The following is a 13359-nucleotide window of genomic DNA, read 5'->3' on the forward strand; positions in this document are numbered from 1 at the left end:
CGTTCCAGCAATTTTTTTGGACCGGAAGATCTTGTTCTGAAGCAATGTAATACTGAGTGACATACTGCAACAAAGTGCAGGGGGCATCAGGTAAGCCATCCACGTCGCTGCTGTCAATTTGCGACTCCGGAATGAGAGAGATGCTTTCGCAGCTTTTTTTTTCCTGTTTGTCTGTCAATATGTTCCGACTGCTGTTGCACGAAGAGAGCATAAAATCAATTTTGGTATTTTTCAAATAAAAATCATATAAACTTTTGCTTGCTATTCGCTCTTCATCTCCAGCTCCCCCCACTGCCCGACTCGTTCATGTTTACAAAACGGAAAAGTATGCTATAAAAATTGTATAGCCTGTGCCACGCATCGACAGCAATCGACCATTTTGAAGTTGGTCCGAGCTGAAAGAGGAAATTTTCGCATACAATATATGTACCATTTTGTGCAAAGGAATTGTTCAAGTTGTGCAAAAAAGTTTATGGTAAATAATTCAAATACTTTGCATACTGTAGGAAACTGTCTGTCTAAGTTTTCCGTGTATTTCGTTTGCCTTTTATTATAACAAGCCAAAAATACCAAATGTTTAGATCGAATTGCAAGTGGAAGGTGCCTCGTTTGGGATGATGCTGTAATTATGATTGCTCTTTTTTAGTCCCTACAGCAATAATTCCTGCTCTCCAAATGGTCCTTAAAGATTGAGAGACCTTAAAAGCCATGCCAAAAACTCTATTATCCCCAAGCACACAACTTGGCAGCGCTGCTGCCGGCGCACGGAACATGTCAAGTAAACTTATTGAATGCTGGCGAATTCAGTTCCTGTTCACTTGCCAGCGATTTTGACAGTTTGCTAAATTACGCGACATTAACTTAATAGAGTTCTATATATTTGGCAGACATTTGGCAGCTGCACTCCTCGCAAGTTTGAAAGCAGCACGGAGCTCCAATGAAAGCCACAAGGCTGCAAAAGTCCCAAAAATGAGGAAAAAGTACTACAAAATAACAAACAAGCGCTGATATGGATGTGTGTGTGTGTGGGTGGGTGTGTGTGTCGAACAATCTATATGTCGACATACAATACTCACACAATACATTTCTGTTATATCCTTTATCGAATCTGCCATGCCACTTCTTGGCAGCTGCCGGAATGGAGGTAGCTGGGCAGGGTCCCAGCACTTCGTGCAGTCTGGGCTAATATATATTTTGATTGAGGTCTAGGCAGTCAATTTACAATATGGCTGACCTCCAAACAAAATATTGAGCTTAATTCTTAAAGCTCACAATGGGGTCACTAATGTAGCGTCGCCGCAACCCCGCTGCATTCGACTGTGTTCAACTTTTGGCGTCTGGGCTGACGCTGACATAAGCAAAAACGAGACCAGAGGATATAATATGCGAAGAGTGAAGAGCCGACACAGCACTAGATGATACTCTTTCAAGGTTATCTTGCGTGGGTTATCTGAGAATCTAATCAGGAAATTTGATTGGCAAGACTGTATATTGGATATTTAAAATATTACCATATTTATTCAGTCGTTTCGTATCGTTTAAAGGGAAATTGTCACCCCTTACTGTACTTGGAAGTATTGCCAGCTCAACGTATTTGCATTCTCCACTCGTTTAGTGGGAAAGCGTATTGAAAATCTTTCACAAGTGAAAAGGGAACAGCGGCGAAGAGGAGAACATACCGATATAGATGCCGTGACATAAGTATATATACATATGTGTGGGGGAGTGTGTGTGCGTGCAAGGGACATAAAAAAATGCATGTGCAGCAGAAATTAGTGGGACCATCGACTACGCCCAGCCCTACTGCTACACCCAGCTCGTGTCTGGCTGACTGCTTCTGGGCTGCTGCTTGTGCTGCGTTAATCAATGAAGCAGCACACTCTGACACACCCCAACACAAGTAGATACAACACAGCGCGCTGCAGCGGAGGCGCACACACAGATACACACTCAACCCTCTTTGCTCTCGTATATCACTCAATGTTATGGTTATCAGCAAGTGTTGTTGCCGTTGCTGCCACTTCCGGCTGCCTTGCATTGCATTTGCTGCTGCTGCTGCTGTTGCTGTTCCTCCTGTTCCTGTTCCTCCTCCTGCTGCTTCTGCTGTTGTTGCTGCTGCAACATCACCAGACACTTGAATTTGCTAACAATGCACGATGCCGTTAACACTGTGCATTGTTGCTTCTGTAGTTCTTGTTGTCGCTGCAAGTTGTCAAAGTTGCCTCTGCTGTAAGTTGGCATCCATAAATTCTAACATTAATAGCTGTGGGGGCGGGCTCCATCTCTCAGATGCTTCTGATGCTTCCCCTTTCATGTAAATGACAACCAACCATTCCACAATCCCCAGGCCCACCCTCCCACGGCGATATATGTACCCTGATTGCGGTTGCAGTTGCAGAAATTTTTATTTGGTAAACATATTTTTTATAAAATTTATTTACTCCCCCAACGCACACAAACACAGTCGTATACCCGCAGATTCCCATTCGACTTTGCATTTCCCCAATCTATTCTGCGTCCGATCCTTTCATTTCTTTCACTTGCACAAAATCCAATTTGAAAGGACGAGCGATGGGTTTATTTTAAGTAGTTTTGCAGCAAATTCCCCCAAGCATTTTGTGCGTGAAGCATGAGGGGCAAAAGGGAAACCAGGACCCCTGGTCGTTTGAAAATGCCAAAGAACATTAAAATTCAATACACAGTCAAACATAAATTCGATAAGTTTGAGTTCACTCAACGGAGCTGGAGAGCAACACAGCAACATGTTTTATTCGGGTCCAGCCACGTGCGTATTTCAACCCCAACAAAAGGAAAAACCATGTGGATAACAGCCTTTGGGTGTCGTATCTTTCCATACCCTTTCCATCCTCTCCCTACCAGATATCCAGATAGCCAGCTATTTCACATAGTGTTGCCTTAAGACCGATGGATCTTGCAGCTAATATATTATCGAAAAACTCTGATTTTTTGTTAGTACTATCTTTGGAGACAAAGCAGTTATTCTCACAGAAATTTTTTATTTGCCCGCTCGTTCAGTTGGCAGCATGTAATATGACTAAAGCGATTCCGACAGTTATAGAGGATGCGGAGATAACCAGATAATTTCACATGTTCATAGCTTGTATACCAGATGAATATGAATATATTTCTTTATGGGGTTAAGTATGTAGTTCCATTTTTGCATTGAAAACATTTGTTCGAAGTCATAATCCCCTTTGCAAGGGTACAGAAACGACGAGCCTGAAAGGTGTGCGAGAGTGTGACGCATACAAATTCAATAGAGCTACATGCGACTGCCACAGGCAACATGCATACCGCTCTATGTCCCCCTCCCCCAAATGCGAAAATAATAAAATAAAACTTTATTGACACAAACATAAAACTCCAAAATGGACGTGTCGCGCCCACACACAGCTACGGACAGACACAGAGCCATGGGCATGGGAGTGCGTATAAGTGTGGAATGCTATGCTCCGTTTCGATAGACAAATTTATGCATGTGAAAATATTGTTGCCATTTGATAAAAACATATTGACAAACATTTGCCGAATTTAACTTCTAAACAAATTGTATAACAGTCACGGAAAAAAATTGAAAAAATAAAATACATTCTACCATTGTTGCAACACAATGCCCTGGAGGTAAAATGTGTTGACAGTGGTCCAGACATTCTCTGTGCCATGTGTAAAAAAGATTGCATTCAAAATTGTAAAGGAAATGATGGAGTATTTTGGGGTCGAGAAAACATCGACTTGAACTCGAAAACTAACGATATCAAGTGGTGTCGCCTAAAAGTGTGTTTTTTTTCCATCAAGTTCTTTGCCCCATTAAACGATAATCTTTTCCACAAACCTTAATGGTCACTTATTTCATTTAGGAATTCCAGTAATCTGAATATCATAAAAGAGCATGCAAAGCGGTTTCTTCAGTTTCTTTTCTTACCCTGTGCCCGTACAAGGGTATGTACGAATTTATAAGTCAGAAGGAAGCGGTCTTATCCCATAAAGTATACATCTTTATACATCTGATACATAAAGTATATTAGTGTGACCCCAGACTTTTCGCACTGATGTGAATTAAACTGATGATGACTCTGCCTTCTCCTCACACTTCGAGTCACTCTCTTCGAGTCTCTCTGTAATGTGGGCCACATCCCGATTCCTACATATATTATCTGCATAAACATCAATAGCTGAATTTAAAACCTACTTTTGGAGGGTACAAGCGCAAAATCAAGACGATTTGGTGTGTGCCTGTATTATGGAAACTGCTCACTACTTATTGAAGCTTCATTTGAGAGATTAGTAATTGCAATTTAGTAAGATTAAAGTAAGATTATATATTATCAACGAATATAATAAACCTATTTTGACTAGCAGGTATCCCAAAGTCGGAATTGCGATGCAGGCGTTTTTTCATGTTTCGTTCTCTATTTTTTGGTTGAAAAGTTTTTCTGGTTAAGCCTTCTACTGCTGCTCTTGCAGCTGCTGCTGGCTCATTTAACGAAACAATTAAAACGGCTTATGCACTAAACTGGCAAACACATTTATGCGACAGAACGGAAAAATGGCAGCCAAGTGTGGGCTCGAGGAGTGTATGAGGGGGAGTAGCACCCGAAACGAGCAGAATTTGCATTTGCCGCCTAATAGAACTTTAATTGTTTCGCAAAATGATTCAGTTCCCGGGCTGTGTGGCAATGGGCTGGGGCAACCGTTTAAAACGAAACGAAAAGTTAAGTATCATGGAGAGCAGAAGGGGTGAGAAGGAAGGAACCCAGGGCTGTCTCGACAGCACATAAGATATGCAAGTTTATTTGCCATAATAAGGAAACCCCCAGCAACGCCAGCTCAAACACCCGCAACAATGAATTTTGAATGCAACTTCTCTAGACTTATGCTGAAGCTTGTTCTCGCACACGTTATTGGCCTGATAAACCGAACAGGCACGTTCAGTCGAGTGTCAGCTTGCTACCAGTCCTTCCTCAACCGTCCGCACGGAGAGAAAATTTTGACTATCTTTATTCTGATTTGCCATGGCGGTGAAATTAGGCTTCCAACATATAGAATATAGTTTTCTACCCCATTCGACTTAGCTCCTCTTAAATCCATTCATATTGCTAGCCTGACCTCAGAAACAAACTCAATAATTGAGATGCAAATTGAGGATACGAAAACCATCTTACCTAAGAGACTATTATTGATAAGCCCCACCTTTATAAACTTACCGTAGAATCAGGCTTGGAGTGGTATATAAAACTAAAGCAGGGGTGATATGTTAAATTGCCCATATTTAATCAACTAGAAACTAAAATATTTAGTTCTTGCCTTGCATCTAAATTTAAAGTTTTACGGTCGGACTAAAACTGCCTGTACCGCATTTTATCCAGTCTCTTTTTCCTCCTCAAATACTAATATGTACTGATCTATGTTTATATGTATTTATATTTTGGCTCATTAGTCTTATCCTTAATGCAAGAAAGCGCCTCTCGGTCGGTTGTGTGGTAAGTGGACTGACCTTCTGTTTATGATCCGTCCTTTTAATAAAATCCAAAATAATAATAATAAATATTTTTCATTTTTGTAAGAGCTTTTTCTCTCAGTTTATATTTGGAGAAGGAAACGTGAGAGATATTTAGATTCTTGCGCAGATTCTTAGGCAAATGTTTCACAGTTTTACACATACATGTGAACCCATTAGATTGAACAGCAGGATCAGCGACAAAGATGAGCGGGGCAGGGGCCTGTGTGCGTCAAGTGTGAGTATTTGTGCTTTGCATCATGGCATTCCGGAGAGAATACAACGACGGTGCAGCAGCAGACGGAGCAGCAGCAACTAATAAAAGCTTGACGACAAAGCCCTACGAAACATGAGGAGACACCGAGGAAATAAACGAGAGAATGTTGGTAAAAGGGAGAACCGACGGGGTATCTAAGGCCATTGAACTTGGGCCTATTCTGTGCCACTCCCTTCACCAGCATGCCAGTCCGATGAATGTCCTTTTGGTTCCGTGTTTTGTGTGCCTGTGAAAATATTTTCAAAGTCTTAACCTCACTGTCTGAGCAATCATAAATCAAATGCCACTGCGCCGTGCTACCTTTTGTTGCTTGAGTGCGCCCATAGATACATACCAGTACACATACACACACACACACACACACATATTTACCAGCTGTCGTCATTCTGGTGTAGCTTAAATTTTATTTATGGATCGCAACGTTCTCTGTGGATGTGTACTGACACACTAAAAAAGGCGCACACACACAAGCGGGAAAATAAATAACGAAAAAACTGTAGCATACCTCAAGACACCCCTCCCCATAAAAATACACACACACGCGTCCATGTTGGCTCTCCCACACATCACAGTGTATAAATTTTTGTGTCCATCAACACAGAATTCGTATCGATGGGCATTGTGTTTTCCGGTTGCTTTGTCAGTTGGGGTACCTAACAGAAAATATAAGGAAATGTGAGTTTCTCGAGCAATTTTTTAAACTTTTTATACTCATTTGAACGTATAAGCGCGGTGGTTGTTTTTTTAGTGAAAAAATAATTTGTATTATCATTAGCATAAGTAAGAAATATTGGCTGCAGCAAGTTTTGGAAATATGTATGTATGTAGCAACCGTTTGCAACTCATTCAAGACAATAAAAGCAATATCAGGATATCATGCGGTTCCTCAATTGAAATTGCGATGCTCCGCAGGCTTTAGTTTTACTTGTTGTAAACAACATACAATGTCCGCACTGGCTATAGTCCACTGTACAATTCGAGCTGCTCAGCAAAATGAGCAAACCCATGTCAGGGACGGAGAAGTCATAGATAATAAATAAAAATTGACAAATTTATTGCGCAGACACGATTGTTCGGGAATACGGGTAGACAGGGACACGGACTTTCATGGACAACAACGCGGATGAGCCCGTCTGACTTCTGAGCAGCTGATTGAAGTTGACGTTTTTGCTGTCAGCGGCCGTAAGCCTGTAAACATTTGCCTCGATGCGGGATGACTTTATTTCAAAGCCTGTCGGCCTGCTTGACAACCGATAGCATGTGCCGACTACACTGGGAACAGCAACCAGAGGGAAGTTCTATTCATAATATTGTGGCAGTCGAAACTTTTTGCTGCTCAGTGTATTTACTGATCTGGGAATATTTTATGTACGAATATTGGTTTGTGTTTCAGTTTTCGTTGCAGCTGCTTGGCGCTTGGCGGTTGCCGTGACCCGAAAATGGCGCAAAAATGTGTCACGTTTCAATGCCTGCCCATGCGGTTTTAACGCAATTAGCCACAACAAATTACCATCATCAACTACAGCGACATCATCATGGTTCCCACCATCATCATCATCATCATGCTCCTCATGAGCATCCTCATCATCCTCTGGTCATGTAACTGGCACGTGAAACATGCGACTTTAGTTACACGGAATGTCCGTCCGGCAAACGACCGTTAACCTAGCCATGGTCCATGGTCTACCAGCTGCAGAGTAGGGCAGGCTCAGAGAGTGGTAGAGTGAGAGGCATGTGTATGTTATGTGTGCGTAGAGCATTTGTGGCACAATGAACTGACAAGTGTAATTATGTTGTTGCGTGGGGCGCGCCTGGTCTGCCTTGTCCTGCATAACCGCTGATTGTAGGCTCACATATACGAGTATACAGGTACGAGAGTAGTTCATGTTGAAGAAGTTCTCCTCTAAATTCCCCGACTCTCTGGAGGCCCTTTTCTGACATTCCGCTGCTGCAACATATCCGAGCTTGTGAGTTAGCCGAGCAGTTAAAAATTTATTATCGGAAGGCTGTATTCGTTCTGGTATTCAGTTGGGAGTTTAAATTGTTAAAATTTCTGCGTTTGGAATAATAAAGCATAAATATTTGAATGCTGAAATAAAAAAAAATACACCTATAGCAAAATAAATTTCATATGCATGTGTATCCATGTATTATAGGTTGGAAGAAGCAACCCAAAATAGCTTACAATAATGTGTATATTTTCGATTCGCTTATTAAGTTCCGATCAGGAAGAGATGAGCTTGTAGTCTCTTACCTTCATACTAATTGTTATCTCAGAACTCATTGTTCACCAAAATTGTATGTACGACTGCGACATATTCTACACACTCTACATTTTGGGGGCAAGAAGTAGTCCATTCGGTAATTAGTGAGCATACATATCTACTCAACTCGAATCTCCTATCCAAAAGTATAATGAAAATTAGTTGGGCTTTTCTAATTAGGAGGTTCAGTGTGTGCCAATTGGTGCTAAGTATTTAGTGATTCCATTGGCTACAACGGTAGATTAATCTACCTGCTAAAAGTTTGCCAAGTTTCATGGTGAGTCATTTGTGAGGTACTTTATTGATATGGCAGCACGAGAAACCGCCTAGCCGCCTGCTGTTTAGCAAAAGTATTATATAAAGAAATCAAGAAAATTTCCCAATACACTTCGATATTCATTGGGTAAAGTAAAGAGCGGATGGAAAACAAACTAATGACGAAAATTACTTATGTAAGTTTAGTTTAGGTATTTTAAGCTGTGATTTACTGCCTAATGAAAATAGTTATAGCATTGGATATTCTGATGAAAATGGGGCCAATTTATTTATATTCAGATTGTAAGCGTTTATATTTCCGCCATGAAGAACCAGTGAATGCCCTCGAACAATAAATTTATGAATGCTATGTAATGTGCTTTAATAAATTAGAAAATATTTTAATATAATATATATTTTTGTTTTGGCTATAAGATGTGGCCAAAATATGTTTATGAATTCAAGGCCACATCGACAGCGTCAATTAAACATTTAGAAAATCAGGACAGACCCTTTTGTCTTTGGTTACACTAAGCTACAGCCAATAAAACTCTGACAATATGTTTTTTCATAGATAACTTTTTTATAATTAATTTATAATTTCCCTGGTATACTTATACAGTTGTAAGTTGTTCTGAAAAACTAATAGTTGAAGATAGTTGCGGGCACGAAAAAAATATTCTTCTCTTCCTGGTGCAGTGTGGTACCCCCTAGGAGAGAGAGAAACATTTGTAACGGACTGTCTGGACGGTGTGGTATGGAAAGTAAAATATTTGTCATGAGGTGACATGAGAATATACAGAGTCCCAGAATATCTTGTTCTAAGCTGCATATTGCTGGCTAAATCAGTTAGTTCAGTGACTCACAGCGTCAATTAAAAACTATTTTTGATTGAACTAGAATATTTGATTTGGTTTTTCATTCTCTTACCTTTCCAATTCTAATTTATTTTATTTAAAGTTTCGCCACAGACATTTCTCCTCGCAAACCAAAACCAAACTTTAGATTCAATTGATTATTTCTATAAAAGTCATGATGTTTATTTGGCAAATCATTTCGGTTTGGAGCTGCAAAAATCAAACTAAGCCAAGAGAATAGTTCGTGGCTAGCTTTCGCAAAAATGGAAATTACCAAAGAATTCTGAGAAGAGTATAATTTAGAAATTTGTACGTTCCATGGGACATAACATAATCATCAGAATTTCACTGAATCCTGGCATGCCCTTGCTGGTTTTTCCGTATATATAATTCGTCTGTCTTCGGTGAGTGTATAAAAAGGCCAACGCGACTACAGAGACCTCAAGAGAGACAACAAAGAGGCACTTTAAGTGAAACTAAACAGCCATGCAAGTGACGCTGTCGGATTGCGGTTGTCGGGGCAGTAGCAGGAAATGGGTTCTGGAAAGGGTTATAAATGTTGGATAGGCGAGTGTCCTGGTCGTCCTCGCCATGACTGCCAGTTGGCCATGTTGTCGGCTTGGGTAATACAAATTAAAATTAATGATGCACTCACAACAACTGCGGGACCATGGGGGTTGGGCAGGGGGCTTCACATAAAAACAACTTTACATGCGGGAACACGAAGACGAACCCTCGGTGATGTCGCAAAGGCTAAGCTGTCCCACCTGGGCAAGAGGTAAAAGAGGTAAAACGTTGGAGCTGAAGGGGAATTGGTAGCAGGGACTGGGGCAGTCACCTAATTTAATGCCAAAATTGCTATCTCGTTGTCTCTGCTTCCACACTTACACACACACACACCACAGACTTCCACATGGTGTTGCAGTTTTTATCTTGGTTTTTCAACTAATATTGCATGCGCTAAGGCGCCGGTTGCTAAATGCTTGCGGCTGCCACACTGAACACCAGAGAGCGAGGGAACACTGAAGGAGCGAGGGCATGAAGAACGGCAGAGAAGAGAACAGAAAAGCGCACACAGGCGGCTAAAATATGTTTATGTTGGGGGAGGAAACCACTTCAATTTATTTTTGACCAACATATGGCAGCCAGCAAACTGTGGATGAGTGAGGAGCAACCCAAAACCACGACCATGTTATGCATATGCACCCGAATCTGGGTATATTGGACAGGTGTACACTAACAATTATTTACAAGTGTTAATAAATGATTTAGTTTCGCTTTTAATATTTCCCAAAATTGTTGAACATTTATTTTTAGCTCCAACAAAATGGGATTACTAGTTTATGGTTTTATGCTTAATTAACATTTGAAGCCCATTCGCTGATGACACTTTAGTTTTTCAATTATATCAACTAAATATTTAATTTATCTAAATTAAATGGCGCTCAAAATGTTAAATTTTAAAGCCAATTACATATATCCTTGGAATTTCTAAGCCCAATTCACTTAATTGAGTTTGAAAGACAACTTTTTATATAATGCTTAGAGGGCTGTTCTATTCAGGATCATCGTCTTGCTTAAGCGTGTGTCATGGAATAATCTTATTAGCAGGATTATAGTAATTTGAATGTATTTCTGTATCCACCTTAGCTATTAACCAACAAATAACAAATTTTAATTAATTATCTGATTAACGAGGATACAACCCTGTCGATTCCTTTTGTTTCCCAGCTTATTGCTGGTGTCGCTCTAACGAGTAAACGGGGACCAGAACAAGTAAATATCGTCGCTCGTCCTCTTGGCCAACTAACACGGGCATTGAGCAAAAAACATGGCTGCAACATTGTTTCCGGTGTGTTGTTGCTATTTGACTTTTGTTTGGTTTTGGTTTTTGCTTTTGCTTTCGGTTTTTTATTAACACAAAAGGTGTCCATCTGTTTGCGTTAGTGTATAAGTGTGTGTGTGTCAGCATGTCTGTGTGTAGTTGTCTATGAAAACCGTTTTAGTGTTGTTTCACTTTTGATTATTGTTTTTTAAGCAACCATTTTCTTTTCATCAGCATTTCAATTAGGTTCGAAAACGTCAAGCACCATTTAAACGGGAATTTAGACCCCTAAAACAAAAATACAAAAAGTATACAAGTGTGGGTATGGGAGGTGGCTTGGTATGCCACAAAAACCTTTTACACGCCCCGATGCCTTCCAATTTCAAGTGCTTTGGCAGCTGCTTTGGCACTGCGACAAAGTAAATTAATCCATTAGAGCGGGCGGTGGGAACTTTGGCTTTGGCTTCGGCTTTTACTTTTTTAATTTTTATTTTTCTTTTCAGCTTGACGTGACTTGGCTTCACTGCAGCGCACTGGGAAAAAGTAGAAACTGCTCTGGAGGAGGAAGCAGGAGGCGGGTCCATCTTCAACAGCTTACACTTCAATTAAGTTTTCTCTCCTTCGGCCATTTGCCGCAGAGCTGACTTCTTCGCCTGCAATTTGGCAGCAATTATTGAAGCTTTGCCAATGGCAAGAGTCAGGTCAGAGAGTACTCTAGAGAAACAGCGAAGGGCAACAAGAGAGGAAAGAAGAGTTAGAGAGGCATCCCACACAATATAAATAAATTGCAGCTGTGTCCAAAACGAGGACATGGAAATTCTTAAACATTGAGTGATTAAACGTGGGAATGCATTAAAAGGTATGCGAACATATGTATATATAAATATTCCATGTAACCAACCCAACCCATAAATAGAGGTTTATGTCATAAAAGAACATATAATTATTTAACTAATGGCAGTGGTATTAGGTCAAGCCAACTCTCTGGGTGCTAACAATTTCAGGGCAATTTCGGGTACAAAATGAATTAAATACCAACGTCTTGCATATTAAACACTCAGACACAGTGGTTCATTGATAAGGTAATATTTTGTATAAATGGTAGTCTTAGTAATATATATATATCATATATCTTATTTTACTTATACAATTGTGACTTTGCATAAACACTTAAGAAAATATTCATAAAATTCAAAATTTTCACCACACTTTAAACCACTGTGCATAAAGAGGGTATTATATGTTTATATGCATAAATAATACAAAATATAAATATGACCCGAGCTGCGACCGTGTTGACAGCAAAAAAAAACAAGACAACAGTATACCCTCTCTCTCCCTCTCCATCTTCCTGGATGATTATGTGTGAGAGACGAGTGGCACATTATGCAAATTATTTGCACGAGTTTTCAATTTTGGTAAAATGCTTTGGGGTATTATTAAGGCAGGAAGCGGAGATGCAGCAGAAAGACGCTTCAGAGGGATGCGAAGAAATATGATTAAAGTCGTATTTTGGGGAAATGAAAAAGGGGAGAATCCTCCAGAGAGACCTATTCGCTCCACAGGACTTTGATCATCTCTGGCCAAGGACCGACACTAAACAAAGCCAAATTGAGTTATGCCACAGGGGACTTCATATGTGCCCTGTTGTCACACAAAAATGGAAATAAGCTTAGTCCAGATAGCCAGTAAGCTGGGATTAGGAGGAGTCGTCTATCAGCGCTCTCATAGATTGCTTTAATAACAACGCTGCTTCTCTTGGGTCTCTCTGGGAAGCCTCTCTGCAGTTTTAAGTAAACACAGCACAACCCAAATTCCACAAGCAACAACTTATTCACGTTTTGTTTTCCTCCACAAAATGGCTACGAAAAACAAACTGCGGCCAAAGGATACGGATGATCCTAGCTAGTGTCGGGGTGCATTTGTGTGTTTTCCCGTCTGGCCAGACTTTTGCCTTCTCGGCAGCCAAATGAGCCCCTGATAGCAAACTGAAAAATTCTCTTTATGCTGCTGTGGTGAGCCTGCAGTCTACTTGGGCCCGTCTACCGCAGAAATAACAAAATTGTGTGCGGCTTGCTGCAAGGATTTTCCGGCACCCGGCGAGGAGTTTGTATGGTCGGTCATTACTGAAGAATTGGTAACCAGAACATTTTTTGGCCGACAACTTTTCAAGAGGTCAGAGTGAAGTTTAATAATGTGGCTAGCATATACATATGAAGATACATAAGTACATTCACTTTCACATATACTACATATTTATGTATCGCTTTTTAGTTTTTTGTTTTATTTTTATTTGTCCAAGAAATTAGTTAAAATTCTCAAGCGGTAATACTATTTTTTTTTTCAGTAATTAAACGAATTAT

Source organism: Drosophila obscura, unplaced genomic scaffold, assembly GCF_018151105.1.
Source record: "Drosophila obscura isolate BZ-5 IFL unplaced genomic scaffold, ASM1815110v1 contig_9, whole genome shotgun sequence".
In the NCBI taxonomy this organism is placed as follows: Eukaryota; Metazoa; Arthropoda; class Insecta; order Diptera; family Drosophilidae; genus Drosophila; species Drosophila obscura.